The sequence below is a fragment of the Sus scrofa genome, chromosome 7, assembly GCF_000003025.6.
Source record: "Sus scrofa isolate TJ Tabasco breed Duroc chromosome 7, Sscrofa11.1, whole genome shotgun sequence".
Lineage (NCBI taxonomy): Eukaryota > Metazoa > Chordata > Mammalia > Artiodactyla > Suidae > Sus > Sus scrofa.
This window is the reverse complement of record NC_010449.5, coordinates 70144398-70160333: the sequence shown is the minus strand read 5'-3', so window position 1 is coordinate 70160333 and position 15936 is coordinate 70144398. Positions and strand designations below refer to the sequence as shown.

General features: G+C 34.8%; 2 long non-coding RNA genes across 4 annotated transcripts in view; one reads left to right on the top strand and one right to left on the bottom strand.

The window, feature by feature from the left end:
* Positions 1-15936, top strand: part of LOC106507718 — a 37034-nt gene that overhangs the window by 8711 nt on the left and 12387 nt on the right. The gene's annotated exons all lie outside the window — the stretch shown is intronic.
* Positions 11347-15936, bottom strand: part of LOC106507717 — a 125915-nt gene continuing 121325 nt past the window's right edge. The window contains exons 5-6 of one of the 2 annotated variants that reach the window (XR_001303922.2): positions 13281-13454; positions 11347-11436 (exon numbers count right to left, since the gene is read on the bottom strand). This is a non-coding gene — a long non-coding RNA (uncharacterized LOC106507717). The remainder of the gene's footprint in view (positions 11437-13280; positions 13455-15936) is intronic. The other variant, XR_002345872.1, reaches the window with a different exon arrangement.

Here is a 15936-nt window from a genome sequence, read left to right as displayed (position 1 = left end):
TCTCAAATTTGAGGGGCAGTGGTTTGCCCTGTGACCTCCCTTCTATGATGGATATAAGAAAAGTCATTTATTTTTCAGTTTGTTGAGCATTTTACTCATTGCTAGGTACAGAAGGTATAGATTTTTAAATTCCTTACATGCCAGGCCAGAAACCCCACCATCTCACTTTTACTGACCATTATACTGAGGTTCAGAAAGTTATCCAGTATTAAGACTTCAAAGCATAAAGATATTTGGGGACCTCTTGCAGTTACCTGCACAGTCACCTATGAAGAGGTCTCAGCTTTCACATGGACAGACTTAACACCCATAGGGCTGAGGTAAATCCACTTCAGCTTTTTGCTAAATTCCCCTGCAGGATAAGACAGTCACTTCCCCTAGACTTTGGGCCACCATTAGCAGTAGTTACAAAGGCACACAGGAGCTCTACAGGTAAGACTGCTTTTTTCACAACTTCCATGTCACCAGGACCCCAGGATAGTGGTTAAGAAAGGGCACCTGAATTTAGGGTGTTCATGAGGAGACCTCCATACTACTACTCGGCAACATTTTCAACCTTAATATGTACTACCAACCTTTTTTGGTGCTGACACACCCTTTCCATAGTGACTGTAGAAAAGCCCAGAACTCCCTTTGATCCTGGAAATTATAACCCCCAGGACTCTAAGAACAGAAGACAATCCTATCCTCTTGCTCTCACCACCCTCACTCATTTTCTATCATACTTCCTTCATTTTTCTCAGTAGCACATATCACCCCCCACACACATATATACATACACATACACATTTTATCTGCCACCCCCACTAGAATATATTCTATGAAGTCAAGACCTGTATCTGTTTGGTTCAGTCTTGTCCCCAGAGCCTATAACAGTGCCTGGCATATAGCAGGTTGAAAATATTCATTGTAGGAATAATTTTCTCACAAGTGAAAAGGATTTTCAATCAAATTGACTCTATGTCTAAGACATCAATCAGTTTGGATAGTTTAAAAACTCACAACTTATTTAACTGGCAAATAGATTCAGTCAAAAATGTCATTATATATGTATAATTTATATGACAACATCTCATGAATATAATTATATGTCAAATTATTTGAATTTCCCAAAAATATTTACCCAATGATATAATGTACCCACATACTGGAACACAATATGTAGCTGAATTACCTTAAAGAGGTTTAGTAATATTTTCAGTAAAATCACATTAAAATAGAAATGCTTATTCTACATAATATCTGAAGTATTTTACTAAAATAAAGTGTTATGGCTAGAGAATAAATATTAAAACTTTAAAAAAATTGTTATGACTGGGTGGTACCATTATAGGTATTGTCATTTTCTTTATAGTTTTTGATACTTTCCAGATTTCTATAATGAATATGTATTATATAATGAGGTAAAATATTATTTAAAGCAAAGAGAATATTTTAGGATCTGAAGGTAAAATATAAACTGCACTGTAAATTTAAAGATAGGTACCTTCTCATTTATCTTAATATACAGTGTACACATGTGGAAGCTTTTTGTACCTCTATGTTGACTACTAATTCTAAAACCATCATCATCAAACCTATCTACAGTCATCAGCATGAATGATTTCTTTTTTTTTTTTTGTCTTTTTTTTTTTGTCTTTTTGGCATTTCTTGGGCCACTCCCGCGGCATATGGAGGTTCCCAGGCTAGGGGTCTAATTGGAGCTGTAGCCACCAGCCTATGCCAGAGTCACAGCAACACAGGATCCAAGCCGCGTCTGCAACCTACACCACAGCTAACGGCAAAGCCGGATTGTTAACCCACTGAGCAAGGGCAGGGATCGAACCCGCAACCTCATGGTTTCTAGTCGGATTCATTAACCACTGCGCCACGACAGAAATTCCGATTTCTTATTTTTATCAGCATTAATTGGGAGCTCTTTTTTTTCAATTTCATGTGAATTAAGTAGCATTTTTTAACTTTATTTTTAGAACATTTTCAGAGAAAAAAAGACATTAGTGATTTCCCGTAAACTCTATACCCAGTTCCCCCTATTATTAACATCTTATATTAGCTTTTTTGTGTGTGTGATGGGCAAGAAATAGATTTATGAAGACAAGATGAAGACAAGGAGGCTCTGCCCGGAAGATCAATATCTTACATTAGTATACTACATTTGTTACAATGAACCAATATTGATACATTACTTTTAACTGAGTCTATACTTTATTCAGATTTCTTGAGTTTTTACCCAAAGTCTGCTTGTTTTGTTGTTGCACAATCCCATCCAAAATGGTAGAAATGAATGTACCATGTTGCATTTGGTTGTCAGGTTCCCTTAGGCTACTCTTCACTTCAACAGTTAGTACAGTTGCCTTGTTTTTGACAATCTTGACAGTTTTGAGCAGTACTGATTAAGTGTTTTGTAAACAACCCCTCTATTGGGATTTGTCTGATGTATTTCTCATGAGTAGACTGGGGTTATGTGCTTTCAAGAACACCATAGAAGTGAAGTTTCATTAACCTCATATCGTATCAATGGTACACACTATCATCCTGACTTATCTTTGTTGATGTTGACCTTCACTATGTGGCTGAGGTAGTGTTACTTGGGCTCCTCCACTGTAAAGTAACTGTTTTTACCCCATTCCACACTGTCCTTTTCGAAAGGAAGTTGCTATGCACAGCTGTTATGTAAAAATTGGGGAATTATGTTCCATTTCTTCAAGGATAAAGGATAAAATACACAAATTATTTGGAATTCTTCAACTATTTGGAATTCTTCTATAAGAGAACTTCATATCCTCTCCCTCATTTAATAAATCATTTAATTATATCAGTATGGATATTTATTTTATACTCGTTAAATTCCAATACTACTTTATTTCTCTGCTTGATTGTAGTTATTGAGAATTCATTCATTTGGCTCTTATGTCTCTTTTAACATATACCCATCAGTGTGTGTGTGTGTGGCATTTCCCTACTTTTTGGTGTTATAAGATGATCCAGGCCCATCTTGTATATTTCCTGCCCCAAATCTAGAATCAGTCATTTTTCTCTGCAGGGTTTTTTAGTGATTTTTATTTTTTCCATTATAGTTGCTTTACAGTGTTCTGTCAATTTCTATTCTACAGCAAAGTGACCCAGTTGCACACACACACACACACACACACACACACATATATACATTTTTTTCTCACATTATCTTCCTTCATGTTCCATCATATGTGACTAAATACAGCTCCTTGTGCTATACAGCAGGATCTCCTTGCTTATCCACTCCAGATGCAATAGTTTGCATCTATTAACCTCAAGCTCCCAGTCCATCCCACTCCCTCTCCCTCCCCTTAGCAACCACAAGTCTCTTCTCCAAGTCTATGAGTTTCTTTTCTGTGGAAAGGTTCATTTGTGCCTATATTAGATTCCAGATATGTGTGGTTCTTTTATTGGGAAGTAGTATTAGAAATCAAGATCTGGGCACTAGTTATACTCTTTGCTAACATAGTGCTATTTCTTTTAGCCTTCTCTACTGAGAGATATTTCTGTGCATATTAACCCATGTATGTACAAATATCTATATGTAACCATCTGCATAACTACTAAGCTAAACATAAGTTACTAATGTCTCCAACTCTCATCAATTGCTTTACTGATGATTTTACTCTCCTTCCTTTGCTTATTTGTAAATTCTTACTCCATCAGGAAGAAAGTGGCTCCCACAATCCACAATTAATCATAAGAAATATTGATCTACAATTTTCCTTCTTTGTCTTTGCCTGGTTTTGGTATTTGGGTAATGCTGACCTCATAGAATGAGTTAGGTAATGTTTCTTCTATATTATGGAAGGGACTGTGGAGAATTGGTATAATTTCTTCTTAATAAATATTTGGTATAATTTACCAGTGAAACCATTTGGGCCAAAGCTTTCTTTTTTGAAAGTTAATTATCCATTCAACTTCATTAATAAATAGGCTATTCAAATTAGATATTCTCCTTGTGTGAGTTTTGGTAGTTTGTATCTTTCAAGGAGTTGGTCTATTTTTTTTTTTACAAGGTATCAATTTTGGTGCAGAAAGCTGTTACTATTTTTATTATTGTACAATGGCCTTGGGCTAATAGTGATGATCACTCTTTACTAGGAATTTGTTTATTCTTTTTTTCTTGGTTAATTTTCCTACAGGTTTATCAATTTTATTGATCATTTCAAAGAACTAAATTTTGGTTTCATTGATTTTCTATATTTTTCTGATTTTAGTTTTATTGATTTCTGCTCTAAATTTTATTACTTCTTTTTTCTTACTTGATTTAGTCTCCATTGGTCCTTTTTCTTTAGTTTTCCAATGTGAGAACTTAGATTACAATTACAGATCTTTCTTGTTTTCTAATTGTTGCATTTAATACTCTAAATTTCCCTAAGCACTGGTTTTGCTGAATTCCAAAATTTTTGAGGTTGAATTTTCATTTTAATTTTTAAATTAATGTTTTTCATGTTTTATTAATTTTTATTAAAGTATAGTTGATTTACAATGCTGTGCCAATTTCTGCTATACAGCAAAGTGACTCATATATATGAATATATATATTCTTTTTTAATATTTTCCATCATGGTTTATCCCAGGAGATTGGATATAGTTTCTTGTGCTATATAGTAGGACATTATTATCTATTCATTCTAAATGTAATAGTTTGTATCTATTAATCTTGAACTTTCAGTCCATTCCATTCCCTTCCCCCTCCCCTTTGAAACCACAAGTCTGTTCTGCATTTATTTTCAATTTTATTTAGTTCAAAATATTTTTAATTTCTCTGGAGATTTCTTCTTTGTCCCATAGGATATTTAAAAATGTGTATTGTTTAGTCTCCAAATATTTGGGAGTTTTTCTAGCTATATATGTGTTACTAATTTCTAGTTTAATCCCATTGTAGTCTGAGAACATACCCTGTATGATTTATTTTCTTGTAAATTTGTTAAGGTGTTATGACCCAACATATAGTCTGTCATTAAGAATGTTCCAGGAAATCCTAAGAATAAATTTTATTCCATTGGTGTTGGACAGACTATTCTAAAAATGTTAATTAGTTCAGGTTGATTCATAATGCTGTTCAGTTCAACTATATCCTTATTGATTTTCTGCTTCCTTGATCTATCCATTACTGACAGAAAGGTGATAAAACTCCAACCATAATAATGAATTTGTCAGAGTTCCCACTGTGGCTCAGCAGATTAAGAACCCAACTAGTATCCATGAGGATGTAGTTTCCAGCCCTGGCCTTGCTCAGTGGGTTAGAGTTCTGGTATTGCCATGAGCTGTGGCATAGGTCTCAGACATGGCTCAGACCTGGTGTTACTGTGGCATAAGCTGGCCACTGCAGCTCTGATTCGATCCCTGGCCTGGGAACTTCCATATGCCACAGGCACAGCCCCAAAAAGAAAAAAAATAATGAATTTGTCTATTTCTCTTGAAAGTTTTATTAGTTTTATCTCACATATTTTGCTGTTTTTATTGGTATACATAAAGAATTGGTATATCTACTTGGAGAACTGACCCTTTATCAGTAGAGAATCATGCCTTAAATTCCTAATAATTTTCCTTGTTCTGAAGTCAGCTATGTAGCCACCACTGTTTTCTTGTGATTAGCATTAACATATTTCTCTTTCAGTTCCTTTACTTTTAGGCTGACTCTTTATACTTGAAGTATATTTCTTCTATAGACATTATATATTTCTGTATTTTTCTAAAAACCAGAAATCTGTCTTTTAATTTATATAGTTAGGCCATTCACATTTAAAATGTATTTTGATATACCTGAATTAATAACCACTGGTTCTGTTTTCTATTCATTGCATTTTTTCTTTGTCCCTTATTATGTTTTCTATAGTTTTTGTTTTTGTTGTTGTGGGGTTTTTTTTGTTTTCTGTTCTTTGTTTGTCTTTTTGCCTTTTCTGGGGCTGCTCCTGTGGCAGCATATGGAGGTTCCCAGGCTAGGAATCTAATTGGAGCTGTAGCCGCCCACCTACACCATAGCCACAGCAACAAGGGATCCAAGCCGCATCTGTGACCTACACCACAGCTCTCAGCAAAGCCAGATCCTTAACCCACTGAGCAAGGTCAGGGATCGAACCTGCAACCTCATGGTTCCTAGTTGGATTTGCTAACCACTGAGCCACGATGGGAACTCCTGTTTTCTATGGTTTTAATTCAACATTTTGTATGACTCCATTGTCATTCCTCTTTTAGCATGTCAATTCTCTTCTTGAATTCTTGTCAATGTTTTAGAAGGAATATCTGCTGTAATTCTTAACCTTTTTCTTCAAATAAAGTCAGATGTGTTTCTGATTTCAGCATTTTATCTTTGCCTTTGGTTTTGTACAGTTTGAATATGACATGCCTAGATTTTTGGGGTATTTATCCTGCTTTTATTTTCTGAGCTTTTTAGTCTGTGGTTTGGTGTCTATCACTAATGTTGAAAAGGTCTCACCACTATTATTTCCAATATTTCTTCTGCTCCTTCTCTTTCTTCTTCTGGTACTCCAAATGCCTGTGGGTTACAATTTTTGTAATTGTAACACACTTAACGGATGTTGTTGTTTTTTTTTTTTAATTCTTTTTCATTCTTATTTTCTTTGCATTTCTTTTCAGAAAGTTAACAGTGGCCTATCTTCAAGTTCAATTCATTGTTTTCTCAGCTGTGCCAAGCTTACTGATAAGCCCTTTTAAAGCATTTTTTAATTTTTATTACAGTGGTTTTTATTTCTAGCATTTTCTTTTGATATTTTCCTAGAGTTTACTTTACCCTTATATTCTTGCTGCTTTCTAGTTTTCCATTAGCACCTTGAACATATTCATATTTTCCTGACTCATAATTCCAACATTTGTGTCATATCTGAGTCTGGTCTGATGCTTGCTTTGTCTTCAGACCTTGTTTTTTCTTACCAAAATTTTTGCATGCCTTGTAATTTGTTGTTGAATGCCAGACGTGATGTATCACGTGACAGAAACTGAAAAGGTATCTTTTACTCTTAAAGGTAAAAAGGCCTTTAGTGTAAGGTTTTATTTCAGTGTATCTAGGACTAGGGCTATATTGAATGTTTGCTGCAATTCTAAGTGCCAAAAGCTTCAGCTCCTTTACTGTCCTTGCTTTTGTCTTCCTTGTTGGCCTTTGGCTTCCCTAAGGCAAGAGTCCTTGGATAAAGTCTGTTTTTCAGCTCTTTGAGCTATCATGCACTGGATTGCTGTTGATGTGATGGAAGGGAATGGAGAAGCATTCTACATTATTATGATTAAGTCTCTTTTAGTGGGCTTTGCACCTGGGCTATAACCTTCAAAAGTTATAGTTCTTAGATTTTTTTTTCCCCTTGGATGTTGCAAGAAAGCCACCAGAAGGTGGAGTGAAGAAAATTCCCTTGATAAAGTCTTTGTGCTGAAGAGCACTCCTTCATTATGAGAACATTGTTGGAGTATTTCACAATGGTTACTTTCCTTCTCCCAAGTGAGAGCTAGAAGGGGATCTTTCTTGGCTCTTCAAGATAAGAACCTAGATGGTTCTTCGAAGTAAGGCCCAAGAAAAGCCCAGCCTCAGAAATCTTTCACTCTCATGCTAGTCCACATTCAGACTCTAATAATTCATCAGAATTATTATTTGTTTCCTGGAGTTTATGATCCCAGTGGCTTCTTAAGGAATGGAGATGGAGACTGTGACTCCACATTGGCCTCTTTCTCCGAATTTCAGAGTGGCAGTTTGCTGTTCAACAGTAGTTCTATGATAAGTCCAAGAAAAGTTACTGATTTTCAGTTTGTTCAGCATTTTTCTGGTTGTAAAAAATGGGAATGACAACTTCCAAGCTTTCACATGTCAGAGCTGAAATTGGATATTTGATCTCTTTTTATTTTTAAGTCACTAGTGCTAGACAATTTTGCCTGTAAAAAAGTCTCAATGCGTCTGAAATTAAATAGACTAAGTCTCTGTTGGTTTCATAAGTGAGAACATCCATAGATGGGCTTGCCTCTCCTAGGGCAACAGAGGAAATCATGTGCCAGAGGAAATTTTAGCCCTTTAGTCATTCTCAAGGCTCTGGAAACCCCCACACTTGAAAAATATAAAATTGATATCATCATCCTCCAAGTTTTTATTTTACTGCTTTTAAAAGTAGTGAAATATATGCCACAATATGTCTCATTCTAAAGGTTGAAAAATTTATGCTATGATTATAATGACATCATTCTGCCTCCCACAGAAGGCTTTTGCTTGAAGAGTTCAGCAAGAGAACAAAATTAACAGGAAACGTCACTTTCACACACACAGATGGAAAAATGTTAACATCTCCTGAATTCTATGACAATCTCCTTGATAGGAACATATATGTCTCTGTAGCGTACCAACGATGTGCAAACACATCTTATGAGCAGGTGCTAAACTGAGGTCATTGCTGGAAGGTGGAAATTTTGGCAGTACTGAGAACAAAAGATTCATCCTGGGCATAGTTTGAAGTTAAGAAATAGAAATCATATGTAAGGAATATTTCAGGCAGGATAAAACTTTTGGATACTTTAATGACAATGTATGGAGGAGGCTTCCTATTATTTCTATTCCACCTTCATCTCATAGATCAAAAAGCAATCCTACTCCTTACTTTAAAATTTTGCACATAAAATTTTTATCCTGATTATATACTACTGTGATTGTTCCAAGATGTAAAAGGATATGTGATCCTTGTTCCTTGAGGCCTGACTTCATAACAGTAAATTATGAAAACAGTACAGAAATAGATTAATTTTGCTCAATATTCCCCACGTACTCCTTAAGTGGTCTTCACTCTAAAATGTATCCATGTTGCCAGTATAGTGCAATAACCAGTGGCCAAAGGCTTACATGACCAGTTCTACATTTAGGGAAAGTATTAAAAAGGTTTTTTTATACATAGGATAGAGGAAACATTTTCTTTGCCATATATAATCCTAAGAAAGTTTTCTCTGCGAATGTTTACAGAGCTACAAAGTGAGAGTTTTTTAAAAAATTTGTAGAAATATAAGACAAATTGGATCTATAAAATGTTATAGTCAAAATAAAGCAACATTCTTGATTAGTCCATGGGAGACATCCTGAGATAATCAAACCTTAACAATCTATAAACCGAGTTATTGCTCAAAATACTGAATGTAAACCAAAATATTACCCTGATCTCTTGCCTTTTCTTCCAGTGCAGCACACATATGCACATGCACACACACACACACAAACACCTACACACAATATACTCTCTTCTGGTACTCTACCCCATTAATTCTCTCCTCTATTGCCTTTGCAAGTACTCCTTTCTTCTGTTTCCTTCCTTCAGCCTAGCAAAATCTTTTCAATTCTTTTCAACATATGGATGTGGGAAATTTGTTACTATAATATAATCACCTACTATAATATAATCACCTACATGTAAAATCCATAGAATTGTTGGCAAAAGTTTCTTCTTTTATCAGGATCCCCTTCTCCTCCAAAGAAAGATATGAAAAAAGTCCCTTTTTCTAATAGTTTCCTCTACCTTCAGGATCCTGTTATCTTCTTAAACATCATCTCAAGCTGTCAATCTATTCCCTTTGATTTTCTTTATATGAACATGTATGTGTGTGTAGTTTCAAGTCCTCTGAGTATTTTGTAGTTTTTTTGGGCTGGAGAATATAAAGGGGTGTGTAGTTATCCAGCAATATTCAATAACTCTCTCCTGATACTGCTTCATTACAATCATCAACAAAACTCAAGTGCATCTTTTCAGTCTTCCTCCTCCTCCTTTTTATGGCTTCATAATATTTGAGCCTTTATTAATACTTTTTTTCACTTTAATCGGCCTCCTATAACTAAAAATCTTTTTGTTGTCCTTCATGGAGCCTCTTCCTAAAGAACAGGAGGTTGGGCCTAAATACAGGCATTGCTGAAGGTATGTTCTTGGCTTTCATTTCCCTTAGCATATTTATTTGGTTCATGATATCTCTTCTGAATCATTTGTATGTAGATGATGTTCAAACCGGCACTGAGGAGGTAACATCAAAACAATCTCAGAGATGAGTGAGAACTTACGAGGTTAATGATGAGAGTTTGCTCAGCTCAGAAAAATGGTACTTCATAACTGAGATGAATCAGTATGGTAAATTTGGGGTCATTGTCTACAGAGTACAGGAATGTGAACTGTGCCCTCCAGTCCTTGTTAGAACATTAGGAATAAGAAGGTCCTATGGAAGATGATGCCTCAGCAATAGTAAGATTCATGATAAGTTGTATGAATTTTATTCTTAATGCATCAGTATATTTTAAAGTATGTTTTCAGGACAATTGATTGACCAAAAAATTGTATATATGTATATATCAATAATCAATCAATATATCAATAATCAAAAAAATCCAGGCCTATTAGGTTGATAACATTTGAATAGGTCTGTCTACTAGAAGGAGCTCTTTACAGCCAGTTTACCCTGTGACTCTCTTAAGAAGATTAGCTAAAGCATTTGTCATGGAACTCTTGGGCATTTTGTAGAATATCAATTGGGACCATGCTTTAGGTAATGGAGGTCATAGGAGTATTTGATTTGTATTCTTAAGGACAGCTGAATTATCAGTACAGAAGGTGACTTGAAGATATTATAAATAGGGTAAATGTTGCCACATATAGTTGTATAAGAAAGGAAACAAGAGGAAAGGAAGCAAGATGAGTACTGAGCCTCTGAGCATCTGATCCCAATACAATTGGTGAGAAAATGATGTTCTCAATAAAGCAATGGCATAGGCAATAGCATAGATGAGTGAGATTTTCTCAGGAGCTTTTAAAGAGATAGATTCAAGCTCCTTGTTCAGCTATGCTTCTCTAGGGGTGGGCTGAAGAAGATTTAGTAGACAGTAGTCACAGGGAGATAGGAGCAGGAGGGAAGGATCTGGAACAGGACCCTGATTTCTGACATGGGAGCTATCTGGAGACCTCCAGCATGATTTGGCTATTCAATGCAGAATGAGGTGGTGGCAGTAGGCATAGGACCACAGCAAGGGGAATGCTCTGAAGTGAGAAGCATGTGAAAAGACAGGAGAGGAAAACCTCCTCAGCTTTCATGAAACTACACAAGCTCTCAAAGCAATTTTTTTTCATATCATGTGACTATGCACAGTGAAGAAGTAGCTCATGATTTACTCTCTCATGGATTATTCTTAATTTATTCCAAAAACATTCTTCTGTATAAATTTGGTTTATATATTTAGTTGCCACTGAAGCACAGACAGAACTCAGGTCTTGTTCTAAAATAAAAACTCACCATTACTTCCTAGGTTAATCTCTTAGAGCAATCTCATTTCTGTCAAACAAACAAATCATTCTCCCATAAGAGGCTTGAAATCATTTTTTCTCTATTTCTCCCCTCATATTGCAGTGCTACCATTTCACCTTTTTAATATTTCTCTTATGCAGGAGCCCCAAAACAATCCTGAAAGACACAAAAGTAGGAGTGAACAAATAAAAAGACATATCACAGTTTTAGGAAGACTTAACAGCATAACTATGTCAACACAATAAAAATATCATTAGTTATTTTTACCTAAAGTTAAACAGAATTAAGTTGGAAAAAATAGTAGTAATAACCTTGAAATAAAGATAACTCTGAAAAAGAGAAGAATAAGAATCTATCCTAGAAGTAACTGGCACACATTGCAAAAGCTTCTGTAATTAAGCAGTATTGAATCCATGCATGAAAAGACAAGTAACATAACACAAAACAAAGAAATGTTTACAATGACTTTAAAACATAATAATTTAACTCAATATTCTTAGCTGGATATATTCTGAGGTCCAAAAAAAAGAAACTTGCAAAAATAACTAAAAATACAGTTTGAGGGTTTGTCTGGTATTGTACTGGTATTGTACAGTACAGTATTATACTGTATTGCTACCATGAGACTACTGTCTTTGTAGTGAGAAAAAAAAACAAATAAAGATTTATATGACTATCATTAAAAACAAGAATTGCTGGAATAAGAGAAACAGGGAAGATGAGTAAGTTTAGGTAGAAAAAATATACTCCTGAATTTGAATTAGAACTCATAATAAATATAATTGAACCCACAATAATTTTTATCTTTAAAAAGTACACATTTCTTGGCATTGTAATATTTGGGAAAACAATGACTAACTCTATAGCAATGAGCTAATCAAGAATTCATTTGTAGTCTTTAAATAACCACTTCACAATACAAATAATGAAGTATCCTTGGATAATTGCTGATGCCAAGTGCTGGGTAGAAAATTTAAAAGATGATCCTGGAACATCTTGTCATATAAGAAAGTTAGAAGGTTCTCAAAGGTTACTAGCATGTGTCAATAAGTTTCAGAAATCAATTTAAATAGGTTTTCTGTTAGGCAAAGATAGGATAGTGTGAACATCAGTAAGGATAATTGCAATAGATTGAAATACATTTAACATATCAATGCATGAGTTCATAATAATGCTTTACTTTTAAAAGAAAGAAAATCATTGGGAACTTTGGAGAAGAATAGAGAACCAAAGCATTTTTTTGAGAACTGGTACATAAAGGGCAATAGATATTTATTCTGCATTTCCTAAACAAATTATAGGTCAAGGGAATCATATTATTTATGGGAAGTTTCTATTTATAGTAGTATTTCATTTTAATTTATTAATTGAATGAATTAAAATAATTTTTTTTGTCTTTTTACCATTTCTAGGGCTGCTCCTGTGGCATATGGAGATTCCCAGGCTAGGGGTCTAATCAGAGCTGTAGCCACCGCCTACACCAGAGCCATAGCAATGCAGAATCCAAGCCACGTCTGCAACCTATACCACAGCTCACAGCAATGCCAGATCCTTAACCCACTGAGCAAGGCCAGGGAATGAGCCCGCAACCTCATGGTTCATAGTCAGATTCGTTAACCACTGAGCCACGATGGGAACTCCTAAAATCATTTTTAATAATTGATGTAAAACACAAAAAAAGAGACTAATACTATGTTCCCTCTGATTCTACACAGCACAAACTATAAACAATTCTTGCCAAAAAATCAAACCTTTTCTCCACACCTCCTCCAACATTTGGTAACTGGGTCACCATGCTATACAGTAGAAAAAAAAAAAATAATGTATTGGGGAAATAAAAAATCAAACCTAAATCTGATTAAGTTTTAACAGACTCACAGATATAGAGAACAGATTTGCAGTTGCCAAGGGGGAGGGAAGAAGAAGTGGTATGGATGGGGAGTTGGGGGTTTGTAGATGCAAACTATCACATTTAGCATGGATAAGCAATGAGGTCATACCATATAGCACAGGGAACTATATCCAGTCTCTTGTCCACTTGTCCTTAAAAGAGATACGGGAACTCCACCTCCACCTTTGCTCTTGCCATGCTCCTGACTGAGGAGTTGCCCTTCCTCTATATTTAACTTATGTATTCCTCAAATGTCTACTTAAGTCCGATCTCCATGTAGCTCCTGTCAAAGATTTTCAATTATAGTCAAATCTCTTTTATTGTAAGTTCAGTAGCAATTACTTTCCTATAACTCACTTTATCCCATGCTACTCTACATAGCTAGTGTATTTTAATGCATTTATTCTACTTCTCTGATATCCGGGACCTAGTCAGATTTCTATGTACTCAAACACACACTGCAGAGCCGTATACAGAGTAATTGCTCAAAAAATGTCAATGCTGTTGCTGTGGATGCCATTATCATTGGCTGCAGGCATGATGGTGCTGATGATGGTGATGATGGCAATAATGATAAAGGAAGTTAACTTGACAATACTCATCAGAATCCCCAAATCTCTTCCTTGAGATGATGTTGAATCCTCAAACTTCTTCCTTGAGATGATGTTAGACTTCAAGACTTCCATATATATATCTTTGCTTCAGTTAAAATAGTCTAATTTTAAATATCTTTGGAATCTTTCCTGTTCCATTTCCATTAAACTTCCTCACTTTAGAGCTTCGTGCTTTCTTGGATTGTTGCATTTTCTCTTCTAAACAACCACCTGGTCTCCCTCCAGGCATGTTCCCTTCCAGTTCATTCTTTACTCAGTCTTATTGAAGCACAAGGAAGATTTATTATACTTAAAATTATTCTATGTTTATTTTAGCTATAGAGGCTAACTGTCTTAACATGGTATACAAGACCCATTATAATACTGACTTCCATAACTTGAAATGCCTGCTATATGCTAGGGGCTCTCCGTAGAGTGACAAATTACAACCTGCCCCATGAGTTTCTGTCTATTGAGGGAGAAGGGGAAAAATAAACATGCATAAACATGTGATAAAGAACAACAAAAGTTATGACAGAAAAAAATGCCATGAGAAAGAAATTCAGGGAGACATAATTTAGATTGATCAGAAAAGGCTGGTATAACACTTATTCTGTTTTCTTCATGTGGAAAAAAAGTTACCTGAGATAAAGATTGAAAAGCCTCTGAGGCTAGAAAGAGCAGTAAAGTTACAATATATACCATCTGTCTGTGTTCATTATCTGCTTGATATAATATTACCTTTTAGAAAAATTGATGGTGGGAATGTTCTTTCTATAAATTATGATAACCCTTTATTTTACACACTGTAAATATTTTTCTGTTTTGCTATGTGTCTTTGATGTTTATAAACATTATTTTCCATCAGAAGATTAAAATTTCAGCAATCTTTCACATATCTATGGCTTTGTATTTCCTGCTTTCCATACAAGACTACTATAGTATTCGGGTATATTTTCTATTTTATAGGTCTTTTAACATTTAACTATTTAATCTATCTGATTTTATTTTTCATATAATATATGATGGGGAACTAACTTATTTTTTAAGGTTAGCCACTTACTGAATTATAACAACTAGCACTTATTGTGGTTTACTCTGAATCAGACACTCTTCAAATGCTTCACATTGATTACCTCTGTTAATTCTCATAACCCAAGAAGGTAGGTGTTAAGGAAGCTGAAGAACAGCTAATTGGTTTGCTCAGGGTAATAGAGCTATTAAACATAGCTCAAATTAAAATCAAGAGGTATGACCCAAGAATCCACTCTCTTCACAAGTATCTTACTAATTCCCCAAATTCTTCTCTAGTCCCTAGATTTGAAAGGTTTCCTTTTACATATGATAAAATTTTGTTAAGTGTTGCTACTTATGCTATTTCTTGACTTTATATATGTATTTATGTAATATATATGTATTTTCATATATAGGTTTATTGTGTGATAGTTTTAAGGTGAATAAAGGACTGGTGATTAGTTCTTTTTGTTCCACGCATCTATGCTTTTAACGATTGATTGATTTAACCAAATTATTTTGCATATTAAAATATGTTCACTACTTTTACTTTCAAAATTATGTCTCCTCAGTTTCTCTACCATTTCTTTTATATTTTCTCATCTTTTACAGTGCCCAACTTGATTCTGGAATTTGAGCTAATAAGATTAAACCACCTACATGGGTCTTGACTATTTTTATAGTAAGAAGAGACTAGTTTCTAATGGCTATCTGCTGTCCTGATGTATTATAGTTTTATGACATTAAATACACTACAAATTAGAAAAACATTCTTCTTGTCTCAGTCCTCACTATAAAAATGTAAATGTTATTTGTGTTACACATAAAGCTTAGCTGTATTTTGGAAGAATGCAGTATCTATTATGCATTATGATCTCTTGAGATACTCTTTCAGAGGAATACCATCTCAATGTTTCTCTATAGGATTATTGAATTTCCATAGGCTCCACATTTCCTTTCTTAAGCAGAGCTGCTGTATTAATCAGAACTTCTACCTGCTCTATTAGAGACTCCCTTCAAATGACTTCTCTCAACTTAATATACTTATATTAGATGAAGCTATCAGTGAGTTATTGGGACAGAATCCCTGCTCATTGCAAACTAACACTGAATTGGCCTGTACATTGCAAACTAACACTGAATTGGCCACTTAAGAAA